General features: G+C 56.2%; 1 long non-coding RNA gene across 1 annotated transcript in view; it reads right to left on the reverse strand.

Moving 5' to 3' along the window:
• LOC140606902 (uncharacterized) overlaps positions 1–18,333 on the reverse strand; it is a 52,086-nt gene extending 33,753 nt beyond the window's left edge. The window contains exon 1 of the long non-coding RNA XR_012009109.1: positions 18,000–18,333. This is a non-coding gene — a long non-coding RNA (uncharacterized lncRNA). The remainder of the gene's footprint in view (positions 1–17,999) is intronic.
• Between the last annotated feature and the right edge of the window lie 921 nt (positions 18,334–19,254).

The following is a 19,254-nucleotide window of genomic DNA, read 5'->3' on the forward strand; positions in this document are numbered from 1 at the left end:
CCTGCCTCCACTGGGAGGGCTTCTCTGCTCGGTCAGACCCCCCCCCATTAGGCTCAGTGAAGGAAGCAGAACCGCAGCCCACCAGGAGCCCCCAAAGGAAGACAGAGCCCTCTCTCCATCCTCCCTCCCAAACCCCAGGGAGACTCTCATGCGGGATCTTCTCTCGGGCCACCCTCACGGAGCAGAGCAGATGAGGGATCGATTCCCCCAAATCTGGCCCAGAATGCAAACCATCAGGCCAGCCACCCCGCCAACTCCCACGCAGCTGGCCGTCCTCGCAGGGGCCCAGGACCCCGACACAGAGGCTGCAATCCGTCCGGCGCGGGAGTCCTCCTCGCACGCCCTCTCCCTGCCTCCCCGTCCCTCGCTCGCCCTGACCTTCCTAAACAAAGGTGCTTTTTTCCCCTGCTCCTCGGGGTCACCACATTTTCGTCAGACCTGTGCTTGTTTTCTTTCTGCTTGGGCCCATCTTGGCTTGCCTCCCCAGGCACCACCGTCCCCTGGAGACAAACCCCGTATTGTTTTCAGGGACCTAATAAATGACAACACTCTCCCACCCCCTGCCACTTACCCCACCAGCCCGCCCAGCTCCCCCTTTGCCCGGTGAAGCCTGCCTTGTACTACGTGTGGCCCTCCCCGCCGCCCTCCCTCCCACCCCGATGCAAGAACAGGAGGCTTATGTCCAGGGGAGAGCGAAACCTGCCCGGACTAAGGGCACCTCCCCAGCCGCGTGTCGTGCCGTGAAAGGTGCAGTCCAGGGAGAGGCCACGGGGGCGGGCAGCTCCAAAACTCAGCCCCCCGTCCTCCGGTTCAGGCCGAGAACCAACGGGAACACACAGACATGGCCCTTAACGGTGCGGATGATAAAACAGGAGGATGCGCGGTCCATTTTCCAAAATGCACCTCTCGTCACCCAGAAGGCTCCCTCGCCCGCTGAAAAAGTCAATGCCAGGAGGGATTAAACCGAGCACAGGCCGACTTTTTTCCTGGTCAAATTGTTGAGGTCGACCAGGCATGCTCTGGGAGGGTATGTGGGCGCCCAAGGAAGGTTGATCACCGGTTAAAAAAAAAAAAAAAAAAAGGCTTCTGAGCTGCTTGAGTGTGGGCTGCGTCAAGTGTGCAAGAGCAATGAGCCAGTGACAGACACACATCATCCTGCTTGAACATAGACCCGCACGTGCGTTGTTCCAAGCCTCCAAAACAATCCCCAGAGCCTCCAGCCTTCCTTGGGTGTGAAAGAAGCCAGAAGGGGACAGCAGCCCCACCACCCTATGCCCTCAACCACGTGCTCTGAGCCCGGACCTCATGCTCGGTGCTGCCTCGTTGACCAAGCACCCAGCAGGGCCGACACAAGAGCTCAGCCACCCAGGAGACCGGCATCTTGACTTCTGACTCCCTACCCTTCCCTGCCGTTGGCCTGGCTGCCTGGGGCCAATGGGTTCTCGCATTTCCACTGGTGGCAAAGGTCCCACCCTCCTCTGGGCAGGGGTCGAGAGGTGGGATGACATCCTACCAGGGCAAGGGTGACCTGGGTCATGGGGAAATGTGCACGAAGAACCAAGAGACAGGAGAGTCCGTGTGCACACCCAGGCACACAGGGCCGCGGGTATGCCCATCGTAAAACACGTGGTTGCATTATTTCTAGAGCAGGATGGACTCTGGGACACGTCCTGGTTCTCTGCCTACAACACAAGCCAAGGCTTAGAGAGGCACGGCAAGCTCTCCAAGATCTCCCTCCTGGGAGGCGGCAAGCTGATACAGAGACCCTGGACCCAAGACAACGTGCGCCCTCCTTTAGATGGCCCATCCGTAGACGGTGGCACCGAAACCTCTGTGCTCTACGTCCTGCAGTAAGTAGTTCCAAAACACTCACCTGTAGGAGATGAGGGCTCGCGTTGAGGCAAAGGTAAAGAAATAACCAGGGCACACCCACCAGCGCCGCTGCCCTGCCCGGAGTGACCCCGATCCCCCAGCCCCATCGGTGCTAGTTATCACTGTGGTGTGAATGTTCCCTGGAGATTATTCTGGATCCCATGGCTGGTGGCGACTTCAGGCCAGTGATGCTCATTTTCTCCATCCAGTCCTGGGAGCCTGGTCCAGGAACACACCAGGGATGCAGAGGCCCACCCTCCGACTGTCCGAGATGGGGCTGTTGCTTCCCCTTCTTCCCCACCCCACCCGTGCCCAGCGCCTGCTTCTGAGACCCACCCAGCCTCCTCTTGCAGGAAGTCCACCTGCAGAGCCCGGAGCTCCTGCTGTCTGTCCGCAGAAGGTCAGGTTCTCACCAAGGTGGCCCCTCCATCACTTTAGTCCCAGCGATCCGGGGCAACTGTTGCCCTCCTGGTTCACACTGTAGGCAGCCTCAGCGGGGAACCAATGGCCCATGGGCAAGGCAGGCTCTGCCACGAGGGGAAGGCCCAGGAGCCTCCGGCCCTGGGATGCGGGTCCCCTGATTGCCCTGGCAGCCGTGATTTGTGAACAGGGACCTCACCTGGGCCACGAAGCCCTGCTGGAAAGGCCTCTCCGGCTGCCGCTGCACCCCCACCCGGCCTCCCGCAGGCACCCACTCCTGGGGCGGGCAGACATGAGACACAGGCCACCTGGGAATTTCAGGAGCCGACCCTCCTGCCCTCCCCTCCTCTCACCCCGCCAACCCCCACCACCAGGGTCCACCACCCCGAGGAAAGAAAATGGGGAGACAGTCACAGATTTAGGGTTCAGGGGGGCGCTGGGAACGGGGTCAGGGATCCTCTCTCTCAAGACATTCGTGGGGAAGGTTCCTTCTCGACCACAGCTCCCTCCAGCAAGGGCCCTTAACTCAGCTTGTTTGCTGCAGCAGCCAGGTGGGCAGCAGAGGCTCCAGCCTCTCTGCTGTCTCCCCGCTAGGAGGGGGCACCCGTGCGAGACAAGCACTCCGAGGGCACGGGGTACAAGGGGTGCGAGAGGCTCTAACGCACAGCTTCGCTTTGCAGCGCTTCAGGAGCAGCTTTCCAGCCGGAGCCACGTAAAGGGAGCGAGGAACAGCAAAACCCAAACCAAAGCCAGGCCAGGAGGCGAGGGCCCGGCGGCACCAGCACCCTCATGCTGCTGTGACCCCGGCGCCCTCAGCTCCTCCCCTGCATCCCCTTGAGCTGTGCGGGGGGGGGGGGGGGGGGGGGGGGGGTGTCCTCCTGCTGGGCAGCGGGCAGAGGCTCGAGGCACAGACACTCCCTTGGTGATGGGAGGCCCGGCGCTGTCCTCTCGGCCTACGTCCCAGGTCTGCAGAGCACTCAGTAGCTGTTCAACTAACAAGACTCCAATTCCAACAACCAATCACAGAAACGTCTGGCTTACATGACTGAGTGAAAACATCTCGCCACGCACAACAAAGGCTACGCCCGAGTTATGGCAACGGCCACACGTGAGGGGCCGGGGGTGCCCGCAGACCCCCAGATGGGGTGCATGCACGCAACCTCGCCCAGATGTGCAGGCGCACGCACACAGCTGGGGCCTGGCCCACCAAGTGCACAAGCGTTGCCCTATCCAAATAGGCTGAAGAAAGAAACCAGGGATTCCTCTTGGCACAACCAAGGCGAATCCGCCCAAGGGTTTCTCGGGGCGCTGCAGGGGACAGCCAAGGTGGTTCCAGCAGAGTCACAGCCCACTGTCCCCTGCTGAGAGTCCCCCTAAAGATAAGCTGATAAGATAATGGCCCTGGAGGCTCTCCACTCCCCCCAGCCCAGCCCCACCACAGACCCCTCCTCTGTTTGCTCAGACCCCTGCTCTCAGCACAAAGTCCTTATTGGTCTCCCCGCAGGGGTGAAAATAAAGGGGGTTTTGTCCTTCTCCCCGCGGGTCTGAGTGAGTTTATCTGACGCTGCAGCGGGCTTTGTAAGCTGAGTGTCCCAGGATAAACGCTCCCTTAAGAGTTGCTTGGCTTGGGACAGAGGGACCCTCTCCAGAGGAGAATGGGGAGCTTGTTCCGATGGTCTTTTAATATGGGGGGCGGGGTGTCACGGAGGACAGGCCTCCAGCAGACTCTCACAGAAGGGTCTCTGTCCCGGGGCTACAATGCAGGGAATTCTTAAAGACACAGATGCAGAAAGGAAGAATGATTTTTTTTATTTTTTTTTCCTCCCCTCCTAGGAGGAGGGGAGGGTGAGGAGGGCGGGAAGGAAGAGGGGGTGTGGCGAGGACTTCTCCCTCCCAGAGCAATTCAGGTTATTACCAGGCAGCTCTGCCTCCAGGACAACAGAAATGCAAGCAGGGGGAGCAACCGCTGCAGAGCAGGATTCTGGTGGCGGGGGGGGCTGTGAGCCCTGCAGCGGGGTCGGCCTCCCAAAGCCAGGTCGGGAACCCCCAGCAAACAGGAATCTCATGTTTTTTCTTAAGATTATATTTACTCATGAGAGACACAGAGAGAGAGGCAGAGACACAGGCAGAGGGAGAAGCAGGCTCCATGCAGGGAGCCCAATGCAGGACTCGATCTCAGGACCCCAGGATCACACCCGGAGCTGCAAGCAGATGCTCAACCACTAGGCCACCCCAGCGTCCCAGAAATCTTATTTTTACCGAAACGAAGGGCCTCCATTCCGTCGTCATACTAAGAGGATCAATCCCTCGAAGGCAGTTTGAGTCCAAATGTTGGCTGTGGAAAGCGGGGAGGCAGGACACCCCCAGGCCCTTCAATAAATAAAATTCTCTCCGGCCCCAGGGCGAGGGGGGTAATTTACTCCCCCCGTTGTTGTTGGTTTTTTTTTTAATAATAAATTTATTTTTTATTGGTATTCAATTTGCCAACATACAGAATAACACCCAGTGCTCATCCCTCGTTGTTTATTATGGCCCAAGGTCACCCTAGCTTACGTCTGAAGACATCCCAAACTATCATCACAAGTGATGTTTTATAAAGAAGGGCCCACGAGACGGCTGCGTGTTATTTCGCTTATAGTTTCACGGAGCCCTTGTCCAGGAAGCTGTGTGGTCCGTACGGCAGAAAGAGCTGGAGCGACGCGTCCGCCAAGAACAATCGGGCGTTTCTTCTTGCCCACCTTGCTCCCGCGCATCTGCCGAAGGCAGCAGGGGAGACAAGGAGACGCCTTCTATGCCGGGATTAATCAAGGAACCGAGTGTACACTCGAAGGTACACAGGCAGGAGGCTGAGGCCCCAAGATGTGGTAAAACCCACCCAAAGCCACAAGGCAAATTAGTAAAACCAGCCCCCTTGCCGAAGCCACCAATTCTAGGCACAAGGGACGGAAGCGTGCAACGGCCAGGGCCACTTGGAGCAGAGACCTGTAACCCCTCCCCAAACCAAGATGCGTACCCATCTTCCCAACGCAACGTGTCTGGGGGGCCTTGCCAGTCCATGGGTGCAGCACCCAGGGCCACACACAAAGGGCAGAGTGGCGTGGGCCTCTGACCTGTCACCTCCCCAAGATATAAACTGCTTATACCAGAGTCGGCCTCAGGCCAGGTGCCGTGAATGGACGCTTCTGACTGTGCCGAAGGAGAAAAATCCACGTATGTGAACCAATCACCGGTACATGTTACATTGTCAGTCATGCAGACATGAGGGGAAGGGAAAGATTGGGTAAAAGCAAAAACAGAGAGTGAGTTTAACCCGAGGAATGACTGGACAGCAATATTGGATTCTAGGGTTCTTGCCCCCCCTCCCCGTGAGTGTCACTAAGTACAGGGAGAGGGACACAGCCCCTCGGGAAGGTAGTGACTAGCAGGTTGCAGGGAAGAGTGAGGGCTGAGTGAGACGAGCCCACTGCAGACCCCAGGAAGGAGGACCATCGGGGGCACCTCACTGCACCCCAGTGCTGTCTGTCCACTCAGGCCAACAGAGCTCGGGGGGCTGGTTACACTTGCCTGCACGTCCGAGGACACAGGCCACCTTCACATAGTCACCGCACTTAAGCCAATGGAAGCCCAATCTTGCGCTTCCCAAATCCTACCCTCTGCAGCCCAAGCTCTGGGCTTCCGAGAAGAAAACCCAAAGTGGACTGGAGCTCTGGACTAGAAAGTGGAATTTTTTTTCTCCCAAGTTATATCCAGCGACATTGGAGCAGAGAGACAATGGCAGCCGAAGCACATAGAGCCATGAACATGCTCTCCATTTCTGTAATGCTTGCACAGTTTTATTTTTTTTTAAGAATTTATTTATTTATTCATGAGAGACAGAGAGAGAGAGAGAGAGAGGCAGAGACACAGGCAGAGGGAGGAGCAGGCTCCATGCAGGGAGCCCGACATGGGACTCGATTCAGGGTCTCCAGGATCAGGCCCCGGGCCGAAGGCAGTGCTAAACCGCTGAGCCACCCTGGCTGCCCCTGTTTACACAGGTTTTGTTTTGTTTTTTGTTTTTTTTTTTCACACAGGTTTTAAGCCAAGAAGAGGCAAGCAAAGAAGTGGGAGGAAGAATCCAAGATTCAGTCCACGCGATCCGCAAACTAGACACACCTCGACTGCCACCCCTCCCCAACCCCAAGGCCACACAGGCTCCATTCTCCACTTTCCCAATGACATCCTGTGAGCAAAGGACAGAGCACGTGGTGGCTAACGGGAGCGCGGCCCAGATGGGCAAGGGTCTCTCACCTGCCCTTAAACCCGGGCGGAGGTGACGTTGGCCCAGCCCTGGACGACTCTGTCCAGTTTCCAAGCACAACATCAGAAGGGCAGGCCGAGCCGCAGGTGTGGTGTGAAAGCTCAGCTCAGCTTTGAGCTCAAGGAGTAAAGCGCACAGAACACCATCCGGGGGATGAAGCGTCACAACCCTTCAACACAGCATTTCCATCAGAGGCCTCCATCGTGGGCCAGTCTGCCTCCCTGTCCCGCTCACACGTGTGCACCCAACCTCATAAGGTTCCTCTAGCGAGGATGCTAGACCACCCCTGAATCACCGCTCTAAATGCCAACGATCGCAGGAGATGGAAAATGCGACAGGACTCCACCTGGGCGGGCCGAGGCCTGAGCATCCCTCCTGGGATTTCAACAACACGGGGACTGATGACGTCGACGCACGCCCGGGACACGGGCATCTCCTAAGTGCACAGACTCAGGACAATACTGGAGGGAAATGCAGGGGTTTAAAAACGAAATAGACCTGCGTCCGGATCCCGACTCCACCCTTGCCAGTCGGGAGCTGGTGCGCAATGACTTGTAGCTCTTCCAGCGGGATTTTACACCTGCAGGGAGCAACGGGAGGATGGCAAGACAGGAGGGGGAAGGCGAGGAAAGGCCTGGAACCCGGGGAGCAGTTAGTGATCGTGTTTTCCTCGGGGTAACTCTAGATGAACCTTTCCATTAATTTGGTGTAAATTTGTTTTAACTCTTGACTTCACTGAGAAGGGAGAAGGAAACGCTGTTTTAAACTTGTCCGTGGTAAGGAGGAAGAGGGGAAGGATGAATCATCGCTATTGAGATGTTATCAAGTCCATGTGTGACTTTTGGCATTTTCCAAAAGAAGCTGGGATGCAAGCTGGCAGCCAGAAGCCAGGTGGATGCCGTCATGTGCCAACCTGGAAGCAGATCAAGGTTGGGCTCCAGGAGGGCAGGGTGACTTCGGACAAGTGACTTAACTCTTGGGAGTCTCAGCTTGCCCATCGATTAAATGGGGGCAATACTGAACGAAGCAGCTAGCACACGTCCTAGGACATGCATCACTTGAAGACACGACAATCACCCCTCTCCTCCACTGCACCACCCTTCCTAAAGAGGCTATTCACATTCCAGCTTCAGAGCAGAAATAATTTATCGCCATGATAATGAACCTTTTTCCTCGCAATAACAAATGAGGCCAGCTGGGAGCACCTGCCAGGACAGCATGGCTGCCTTTAAGAGCTCACACGACCCATGAGCATGAGTCACTGCTCCCCAGACAAAGCCTACCTGTGTAATGTGCGGACAAAGCAAGCAAGGAGGGCCCCCACCTGGAGCTCAACAGCCTGGAGAGCAAAGCCATCCCTCTAACACGGAGCCCCCAGAAGCTGGGCCACAAGCTGGCACCTGTACCTGTGAACACATTGGAGCCATCTACATCAGTCTACGTGTGTGGCTGCTCCAGGTCGAGCCCTCTGTCTGGTCTGACTGGGTGCTCAGTCTCCTCCCCAGGAGCTCAGCGAGAAGCCTGTACAAACCCACTAGCCCCTGTTCCCATCACTGGGCTTTTCACACCAGGAATAGGACAGGATTTGCCTCTGCCAGGTAGGCCAGGAGCAACATCCCTAGTCTGGAGGTGCTCAGAATGGGGGAAGGTGTTTTCCTTCATTTTAAAGGAATCTCAGGCAAGAGCTGCCATTCCAAGCATCAACTGGCTATGCAGGTAACAGCCCTTTCATGCAGGTAAATGAAAACCCAGCCGTGAGTGATCCCCTGCAAGGCTGGTCTTGGAGATCCCAGAGCCAAAGCCCTAGCTCCCTGATGGAGCAAGATGATGTCCCCTGAAAAAAAACAGACTCTCGGGTTCAGAGACTCAGAGGAGGGAAGAACTGGTAAGGTTCATCCATTTGCCACCTGTCACTGAGCATTACCATACCTTTCCACCCTCCTAGGTCCCTAGCTAGACAGTGGGAAACACAATCAATTCCCTGCCCACCATTCATTCTGGTGGATTATCCACTGGTCCAATTCATTCGTAGCAAATCTGATATTTCTCTGTATCCCGCCCTGCTCCTAAGGCCCTAATTTCCGTCTGCACATCCCAGTGGCTCTGGGGAGGGAAGCTGCCTCGACCCACAGATCAGCTGTGAGGCATGTGACCAAGGACAGCTAATCAGGGCATCCCACCTCTTGGCACACGGATGGATCACCTCCCAGGGGTGAGCTCCCACAGGGTCAGCCCTCTGGAAAGCTGCGATCAAGGCATTCTCTTACTCTGGGTCTGTGGAGGCAGGGGTCTGCAAATACTCCTGCCGTTCTGCTTCTACTGGGAAAGTAAAACACAAGAATGAAACGAATTGGAGAAGAGCACCTAGGTGGCCCAGTGGCTGAGCGTCTGCCTTTGGCTCAGGTCGTGATCCCAGGGTCCTGGGATCGAGTCCTGCATCAGGCTCCTTGCAGGGATCCTGCTTCTCCCTCTGCCTGTGTCTCTGCCTCTCTCTGTGTGTCTCTCATAAATAAATACATAAAATCTTGAAAACAGATAAAAAAGGAAAAAAAAAGAATTGGAAAAAAAAAAAACCAGAGAGCCCAATCACCCCCCAAATCACCCAAAAGCATAATGCATAGACTCTCCAGTCAAATTAACAACCCAAAACTTGATTATTTAAGCCCATTAGAATTGGTTTCTCTGCAATTTGCAACCAAAATCACTCAACCTAAAAATAGATTCGTTTTTTAATGAATGAGGAATAGAGCCCAGAGGGGCCCGGTGACTCATACAATGTCACAAAGATGTTGGTGACCGGGCCAGGATGGGACCCCAGGGTTGGGCACGTGTTAAGACCCGAGTCTGAACCACGGCTCCATCCTGCAAAGCTCTGGCGTCTTAAGGACATTGCTTAAAGTCTCTAAACCTTTTAAACCTCTGATGTCAGAGATGATGATGCCCACCCACAAGCAGGCCTATGAGGATGAAGAAAGAGACGCTGGAGCCATCTGCTCCCAGCCTGCAGAAGGCGGGCTTCTCTCTCCTTCCCGACGTAACACTGCTGCTCTGGCAGCCGGCACGGGTTGGCGGCTGTATTTGTTGAACCCTCATCCAGGGAGGCAGAAGGAACAGGGCAAAGGCCTGCTTTAGGGCACAGGTGATATCAAATGGCCATTCTGACCACCACCCATGAAGGCAGCCACACAGGCATCTTCCCCAAGTCATCTTCCCCTACAGACAGATGCCAGGATGACCAGGACAGAGAGAAAGAATCTGGAAACGAGGAAAGGCTTTAATTCAAGTACAACATGAGGCGGGTGGAGGAGGAGGACAGGATACAAACAGGTCAGTGGAAAGTGACCAGAAAACAATTCCGGGAAAGGCGGAAAAGCCCAGTGGCCAGGGTGGAATTAGAAACTGGGACCATCTCAGCTCTTTGGTTAACCACATTCCTGGTTTCTACTTAAGAAATTTAATTAAAAACCCAAACATCTAAATTTCCCAGCTGGCTTGCCAGGGGCCACGGATGCCCTCAGATTCAGAGAAGCCTCCGCCAGGGTGACCCTGGGGCCACTAGATGTGTCCTGTGTGAAGTCAGAGGAGGAAGGGGTCACAGGCCGGGGCCGGGGTGGGGCGATGCCATAGGCAGGCACCTCCTCCCTTTCCCTCCGAGAGAGAAGAAAGCCTCCTCCTCGAGCTTGGGAGCACCCTGTTCTTTCACCCCATCCACAGGAGTAAGAACTTTGGTTCTTGTTGCTTCGTTTTAAAAAATAAAAAGAAACATCAGAATGGAAAAAAAAAAATTGAAATGAACTAGAACCACATTCATGATGCTTCCAGGGACACGAGGTCGCTTTCTGTCTGCAGACACAATCGGTCCCCAGGCCACTAAGACCACTTCCTGCAAACACCTAACCCCCGCTGAGGCTGGATGCACGCTGGGGATGTCCAATAACCAGCCGGAAAAGAGTGAGCTTTGGGGGATCACACACAGTTTCAGGAAAAAAAACCCGAAGAGGGAGCTGGGCAGCTGGGCATTCTGACCCAGCCTCGAACCAGGGCTCTCCACGGGAGCCGAGACGGAGATCTATCACGGCACCACGGTGCTCCAAAAGATGTTTCTTAACCCATGTGGCTGTGCAGAAGAGTTTCATAGAAAAGTTAATTTTTTTTTCCCAAAAACAAAACAAAACAAAAAACCACGGCCAGCAAACTTCATATATGAAATCTGGCCACCTAAAGAAGGCTCCCCCTGGAGTTCCCTCCAATGGAGACACCAATCTCCATCTTCCCAGCACCCACCCTCACCCCCATTGTACCAACACTTCCAAAATCCTCCCTGTGCACGGTGTGTGCCAGGTGAGGAGTCAGGAGCTGGCTCCTCTGGGTCAGTGTCCACCTCCGGCACATCCTTCCCTCACCTGTGCCTTGATAACCTCTTCCGTAAAATGGGGAGGACACCTGGCTGTTTCGCCGGGTTGGGGGTGGTACCAGACGCGATAGGGACACAAAACCACTTGTAAAAACTCCCATGGCAAATAATCAGGATGGAAAGAACTCACTAGATCATCAATCCTTTTAATGCACAAAGCCGACTTGGGCCGAGCGCTGCCCACGTAAACCCCACTGCTCCTCATTTCCCCGGGGTGCTTAGCTCCCAGGGAAGATTCTCCCTGGGAGAGAAAAGGAGATCCACAGGCATCCCCGAGTGTAAAACCAGGGTGGGAAACATTCTCACCGTGGGGGTCGACCTGCCTTTATAATTAAAGTGCCACTTCACACTCGGTGGCATGGCTGTGATCAAAAACAAAAGCCAGGGAGTGAGTGGGGAAATCCAAACTTTTCTGCCTCACTGCTGGTGGAATGTGAAATTCTGCAGCTGCTTTGGAAAACAATCCGATGGTTTCTCAAAAAAAAAAAAAAAAAGAAAAAAAAAAGTAAAAGAAAAAAATCACACATGAGATGACCCTAGAGTCCAGCAACCCCACTTCTGGGCATAGGCACAGAAGACCTGAAAGCGGGGACACCAACAGGTTATTTGCACACCCATGGTCAGGGCGGCAGTGGTCACAGTGGCCACGAGGCGGAAGCAAATCCAAGTGCCCATCGACGGACGGGTGGATAAACAAAATGCGGTCTCCGCACGGTGGGAAGGTTTTAAGCTTTAAAATGGAAAAGAATTGGGACACCTGTTACAACATGGGCCAACCTGGGGGACGTGATGCTCAGTGACGTAAGGCAGACACGGGAAGGACAAATGCTCGGTCCCCGCACTTCCGCAAGGTCCCTATCGATGGAGACACCAGAATGGTGGCCGCTGGGGTGTGAGACAGGGGGACAGGGAGTTGGTGTTGGGAGGGCAGAGAGTCTCGGTCGGGGTCGGGGCTGCTCACCAAGCTCTGGAGACAGATGGATGGTGGCAGGACGGAGAGGCAGCGTGAGCGCCGTTAATCGCACCCATAAGAAATGGTTACCCTGGTAAAATCTGCCACCATAACAAACAAAAGGTGAAAAATGTTTAAATTAGCTAAGGGAGGGGGACACCTGGGTGGCTCAGTGGTTGAGTGTCTGCCTTCGGCCCAGGGCGTGATCCCGGGGTCCCGGGATCGAGTCCTGCATCGGGCTCCTTGCAGGGATCCTGCTTCTCCCTCTGCCTCTGTCTCTGCCTCTCTCATGAATAAATACATAAAATCTTTAAAAAAAAAATGAGCTAAGACAGGAAGGGAGGACAGCCGAAACAGTCATGGTCCCGGGAGCTCCTGAGGCCTTCACCCACACGCTGAAGGTTGGGCCCCCGAAGGCCAGGCTCTCGGAGACCCTCCCTTCCACACCCAAGAAGCGCCGCAGAACCTTCCTCCGCAAAGTCAGCGAAATCAAGCGCTTCCCGCCAACCCGAAGGCCACGGGAGAAGGCGGCAAGGGGCTGCGGCAGTGTCCAAGGAGGCGTCCAGCAGGCACTCAGCACCTGCAGAAGTTGGGAGGGAGGCAGGGCGTGTGCTGGCGAATGACGGGCCACGCGCCGACGGTGAGGGTAATGGGACAGGACGGTCCCTCGGTGGCTCCAGCCGGGCGCGGGCTGACACGGGGGATCTCGGGCCGGCGGAGACGCTCCGTCCTGCCCCGTCCCTCTCAGGCTTCCCGGCCAGCCCAAGGAAAGCACAGACCACTCTAAAGTGGGACAAGGTCACCCTGCAGGACATGCAAGGGGGTGGAGACCACACCACCAGCTCCCGTAAGGGCCATTTCCCAAACGACGGTGGGGCCTGGCGAGGCGGTGGGCCAGGAGGGTTGGGGGGGGGGGGGAAGCTCACAGACCCCAGGGGGAGACTGAAGGTCTGACTCATCTCTACGGACCCAGAACGTTATCATCCGTCCCAACGCAGCCACTTCTGTCTCAACCAACTGCAAAAAAAACACCTGGTTTCGAGATTTCTATGTGAAAACCTGTACCAACAAACCAAATGCGGGAGGAGGCGATGATTCACATCACAAACAGAATGCTTAGACAGAAACCAGCCTTTTCAGCATTCCTGCGCTTGGATGCTTCCTCCAGGCCTTTCGCATGTCACGTGACCGACCACGATTGGTTCCGTACAGACCTTTCTCCAGGTGCAAACCTAGTCCGCAAAGCACGTGATTCTGAACAGGGCGTCTCTAGCCAACGACACGGATCAAAGTGAGCACATTCGTCCAGGACCTTTGTCTTGCTCGTGGAAAGTGAGCTGGGAGCATGTGCCACATGAAGAACGGGGGCTACCTGGCCGCGGAGGACCCCGACCAGCTCCGTGGGGACGGTGGACATTGCCTAAGACGACAACATCCAGAAACAGGAGGAGCAGTGGTCTGCGTGGGCCCGACTAACAGAAGCAGCGGGAAGCTGCCTATCGCGGGGCCTCTTCTTCCAAGCTCCCCGGGAACTCGCAAACCCAGGGGTAGAGCCTGCAGATCTAAGTCGTCCCCAAAACCCACAACTGCCCAACCTTTATCATCCAAACACAGCCATTCCTGTCCTAACCAAGCACAAAGGATACCTGATTGCCAAGACTCAGATTTCAAAAGATGTACCTACAAACCAAATAAGTGCACGTGAGGGCCCCAGCCCGGTGGAGGTAGGCCTGGAAGGCTTCCTGGAAGAGAGAAAAGATGGTTTTATGGCTGGGTAAGCTTCAGCGGGGGGGAAAGTCTCAATGCAGGGTTTTGCTGGCCAAGAAATCAGTCAACACCCTGATCCTTAAAGTGTCCATCTGTACTGGAATGGCCTGGGGAGCCTGTCAAAAATGCAGACCCCCAGCCCCCACACATACCCAAACAGAGCCTCTAAGGCAGGGGAGGGCAGGATGGCTGCTGAGTGCTCATGAAGAGTACTCCTTCTTCTCAAGTTCCCCAGGCAATCCGTTCTCGTGCAAACCACAACTTGGGGAGACTGGGGGAGCGGCCCAGCGAACAGTCTGGACCGGGCCCACGTCCAGCTAGGGGACAGCAGAGGCTCCTGAGAAGGGAGGGCCCACAAGGAGTCACTGAGGAGAGGGACAAGGCAGGTGTAGACAGAAGAAGCTGTTCCAGAAGTAGAGGCAACATCCCCAGCCCGTCTCCCACCAAGACTTCCCTGTTATGCTCCTCGCCGAGCTGCCGGGTTACGGAAACCGTCTGGGCCCGTGTGTGCGCACCGGGGATGGTGGGGGGGGGGGGGGGGACGGGGAAGGAGAGGATGAGTATCCTCCAGAGCTCAGGAGGTCTAATAGGAAGGCAGGAAGGGCTTCAAAGAGGAGGAGAAACATCCACGCTAGGCGACCAGACCCCCAACAACACCCCCAAAACTCTCTCTGGACAACTGAAGTCTGTTGTGTGGAGACTCAAGTAACTCAAAACTTCCTGATCCCGAACAAACATCACCTCCACTCGCTCTGGGCAGCCGCCCCCAGCAGGAGGGGACGGCCCTAACTCGAGCATACATAGGCTGTTGACGACACTGAGGCTAACGTGGTCTCTGCTGGAGGCGCAGAAGGGCCTCTGCCGTGGGCTTCCTCACTGAACGCAGGTCTTCCTTCTCTCATGCAAGGACACTCGGGCCTCCATCCACATCAGCCACTTCCAAAACCCCTTCGGGCTGGCTCTCCGCAGCCCTCTTGGGTGAAAGAAGCCCCCTAAAGAAAAGGGGGATCACTCCCTGGCCCTTGGGGCTGGGCAATCCCCAAAATCCAGTCCGAGGTAAGAGTAGAACCCATTGTTCCTTCAAACCTGCCAAGATAACCAGGAAACACGGCCTCTGCTGGGTCTGCACACTTAGCAGCCCGGCACACCTGCTACTCGGGCCGGCGTGAGTCACCCACACAGGCATTGCACGCCGGACTTGTCAGCAGCGGATTCGGTGCTTGGCGGCTCGCTCTCACGCACACCGGATGTCATCCATCCACCTACCCCTTGGAAGACGTGTCCGGACAGATCAGGCTATAACCCAATTTTTACTCAACGACTCACTCCCAGTGGAGGTGTCGGGGGAAGGAAGGAGGGGTACACAGAGAAGTTTCCTGCCATTCCCGGCGGGGGCTCCCCTTTCCTCTGGGCCCCGTCGGGTCTCAGCGGCTCCGCTGGCCATAAATAGGGAGGGACGAGGGGCAAGTCAACCTGGGCAAGAAAGTGGAAGAAGTCTCGACTCAAAAACCTTCTCCGGAATAAAGACGCTCTGCTGAGCTGAATAAGGCCTAGTGTTCTCCTGTACAGCGCAGCGTCCACAGTTAACAATACTGCATTGTACACTTAAACATTTGCTAAGAGGGAAGATCTTCTGGTAAGTGCTCTTATCAACAAAATAATAATGATAATAAAGAGGGTGGGAGGGAACTTTTGGAGGCCACGCAGGTTTATGGCCTAGGCTGTGGTCAGGGTCTCACGGTGTACACTCATTACCGAGCTCATCAAGTTGTATACGTTAAATTCGCACAGCTTTGTGTATGTCAATCACACCTCAATAAAATGGTTTAGGAAAAAAAAACAAAGAGGAAGAAGAGCATCTCCTGAATCCCTCTCAACTCCCGCTTTTTTTTGTTACGTCAGAATTTTCTGCAATGCAAGATTCTGAATCGGCTCCTGAGCCCGGTAAAGGACATCAGCGGGACCTTAGGAGAAATCGGAATAAGGCCCAAAGAGGAGTTCAAAGTAGTCTGTGAATGTTAATCCCCTGGCTCTGACCACCTCGCTGTGGGTATGAAAAATGTTAACATTCAGGGAAGCTGGGTAAAGAGTATAGGGGAACTCCGTGTACTATTTTTGTGACTTTCCTGTAAATCTAGATCTCTATCAAAATCAAAAGTGAATTCTTTAAAAAAAAAAAAAAAAAGGACAGCAGTTTTAATCCAGCCGCCTACTAAATCTTCACCTGTGGCCTTGCTAAAATAATTTACAAGGTAGTCGTGGACGCAAAGCATAAGTTACTCTCATGCCAATGCTGGCCTCAGGAAAACCGAAATGAACGAAACACTGCATTTACTCAGCAAGTGTCTTCCCAGCGCCCACTGTCTTCTGGCTCCCAGGTGCCAGAAGGTGTGTCACGGATTAAGTGGGGATCTCTTCCTCCAAGCCCAGCTCCGAAATGTCCACCCAGAGGGGCATTTCTCCAGCTTCAGACATGACTCTGACTTAAAGCAAAGACAGTGATTTCTGGTAATTTTCCAAAGGAAATAATCCAAAGGGTGGACAAAGCTTTGTGTAGAAAAGATGCTCACCGAGGCTCTACTTCTAAGGGTAAACATCTAGAAATACCTTCGTGTCCAACAAGAGGGGAATTGTCAGATTAGGATTTGATGCCGGCAGAGGAATACAGCCATTACCTGGGGAACTGTTCAAGCAAAATCGAGAGGAAAAAAGCAGTAAACAAAGTGTATACATTGCAGGGCTTCAGCAATGAGGAAATGCATCAAACTGCCAGCACTACTGGAACTGAGTATTTTTTTCCTGCTTTTTACACTTTTTTTGTGGTTTTCTTTTACATTTTAAAGACTTTTTTAAATTTATTCACTTGAGAGAGAGAGAGAGAGAAAGGCAGACAGAGCCCCAGCAGGGGGAGAGGCAGAGGAATAGGGAGAAGCAGACCCCACACTGAGCAGGGAGCCCGATGTGGGGCTCGATCCCAGGACCCCGAGATCATGACCTGAGCTGAAGGCAGACCCTTCAGCGACGGAGCCACCCAAGCCCTCCAAAGAAGAGAGAGAACACGGAATACTTTTAAAATCGAGTGAGGTGCAGAGGTGGAGCTGTGCGTGAATGGTGGGACAGTTTAATATTTCCTCTCTGGGGGCGGCAGGAGGCTGCCAGGGGGAGAGGGTAGGTATAAAGGCCACAGGAAAAGGTGCTGCGTCAACCTGAGCATTTCCAGGGACCTGGGTGCAGCCAGAGGCACAGGCTCCAGGGGGGAGGGGACAGTACTAACACAGACCACCTCTTCTCCTCCTGCGGTGCCTGGCCCTCCCTCCTTCCCCCCACCCCCAGCAGGTGCTCACTGGAGGCACAGCACCTGAGAACACCCCCAGGGAGGCCCCCTTGACAGCTTCCAGAAGTTGTCTTTGCAGGAGGGACTTCTGGGCTGGAAATGGATCATCAGGGACAGGCTGCCAAGGTGGGGGTGGGGGGGGAGTGAATCCCACATCTGGGAAAGCATCACCAGGAAGCCCATCTTCCGGGTTGGGGGGGGGGGTGTCCTGGAGTTGAGCCCTAGTGGCAAGGAGGGAGAAGGTAAAGGAGACCCCCGCTTCTCTGCACATCAAGACGGACTAGCTCAGTCATTCATTCAACAAACATCTATTGGGTCGCCCACTCAGTGACAGGCACGGGAGCTGCCCCAAACCGTGGCCTGGGCGGCCGACACAAAAGGACAAGGAGAGGATGCGGCTATAGATTAAAACTGGTTTGCTTTTAGCTCAGGGTTCAAGACTAAGCCCCCTCCCCACGCTGACCTGGAACCCGGTGCATGCACGGCGGACGGTGGACGCGGTGCCCCGGGATCCTGCCGTCTCCCATCCTTCGGGAAGCCTTGCCCACAGCACCCTGGGTGGGTGGCCCTGCAGTTAAGCCGCTCACCCAAGGCCCGGCCACAGGGACCTGGGGAGACGCCGCAGCCCCCACGCAGCCCGCCGCAGTCTGGGTCGGCGAGGCGGCAGCGCTCCCTCCCGGGGTAACGGGCCCCGGGGCGGCCACGAGGGCGGAGGTTAGGGCGACGGGCCCCCCACCCCCACCCCCACCCCGGCGGAGGGTCTGTCCCGCGGGGGGCCGCCCGGAGGGGGGCCGAGGGGATGTCTCTGCGGAGATGTCAGTGCGAGAGCAGAAATTTCCGTGCAAACCCCAAGAGCTCCAGAAAGCGGCGCGGGGGGGGGGGGGGGAGGCGGGGAGAGAGGAGCGCACCAAACCCCCTCCCTCGAAACGCAGGGAACACTTACCTGCCAGGTATGCGCCCCGACTGCCAGGTGGAAGGAAGCAAGCCCAGGACGCAGACGAGGTCGCGGGGGTGGGGGTCGTCTGAGCCCGGCTGATGCACACCAAGTAATCCACGTTAGGGGGTCCGGAGCCCCTCGCCCCATTCCCCGCACTTTCCACCCGAGGCCAGCCCCGGGCTGCGCGCTCCGGCCGCGCGGAGATGGCGGGAGCTCGCCGCGGGGGTTCCCAAGTGCCGCGTCCCGGAGCTCCAGGGCGCGCAGCCCCGACGCCGCGCCTCGCCTTTCTTTGCTGCGCAACGCCGGCGCGAGCCCGAGGTCCCCGCCGGCATCCCCTCTGCAGGCCTGGACAGCGCCCGGGGCAGCTCGGCCCGCGGCCCGGAGCTCGTAGGTGCGCGGGGCCGGGGAGGCGGAGGGAGAAGCGCGGAGCGGCGGGCGGGCGAGCGAGCGGGCGAGCAGCAGCCTCCTCTGGCCCCGGCAGCCCCGCGCGCGCCCGCGCCGCCTCCGCGCTCTGCCCGCCGCCGGGCCATTCGGCCCTTATATACCAGCCGGCCCGGGGGCGTGGCCGGGGCGTGGCCGAGGCGGGTGGGGCGTGGTCTGGGCGTGGCCTGAGCGGGGCAGCCAGGGAGCCGCACTGCTTCCTGGGAACTGTAGTTCCCTCCACCCCATCCCAGCTAATGCACAACAGCTGTCGGCATGGTTGCCGCTCGCCCTCAACAGCGGTGCCCCCTTGCGCCCTCCCTTCGCAGGGAAGGCTGGGATTCCCGCCTCGCTGTCAACTCCGTTAGATCTAGGCTGGTCCTTGATGCACAAGGTGGGGGACCTCAAGCCCCCTAAACGCCTCCCGCGATGACAAGCCTGGAGTCAGACAAACCGAGCTAGGTTGCAGTCCCAGCCTGCCATGAACCGCCCGTGTGACCTTCAAGGAAGCGTGTGACCTGCGAGGCTGCAGAAACTGAAGTCTGATCAAGAGCATGGCAGCTCCTCAGATTCTTCATCGGAAGCAAAGGATATTAGAGTTTGCTTCCACCTGGTTGTAGAGGGAGGTGACCCCTGCACAACGCGGCCTGATCTCTCCGCCTCTAACACGAACTGTAATTCTCTAACGCTTGTTAAGTGCTGGGCAATTTTGGTTTCGGGGTTCCGCTCCTGCAAACCAAATGCCACCTTGGGACCCTCCTAGAATAAAATTCTGGAGCTGCCATGGCCTTCATCAGGCTTCAGTTTCTGCAGCCTTCTCCTGGTGTATGGGACACCTGAG

The sequence above is a fragment of the Canis lupus genome, chromosome 16, assembly GCF_048164855.1.
Source record: "Canis lupus baileyi chromosome 16, mCanLup2.hap1, whole genome shotgun sequence".
NCBI classification, from domain to species: domain Eukaryota; kingdom Metazoa; phylum Chordata; class Mammalia; order Carnivora; family Canidae; genus Canis; species Canis lupus.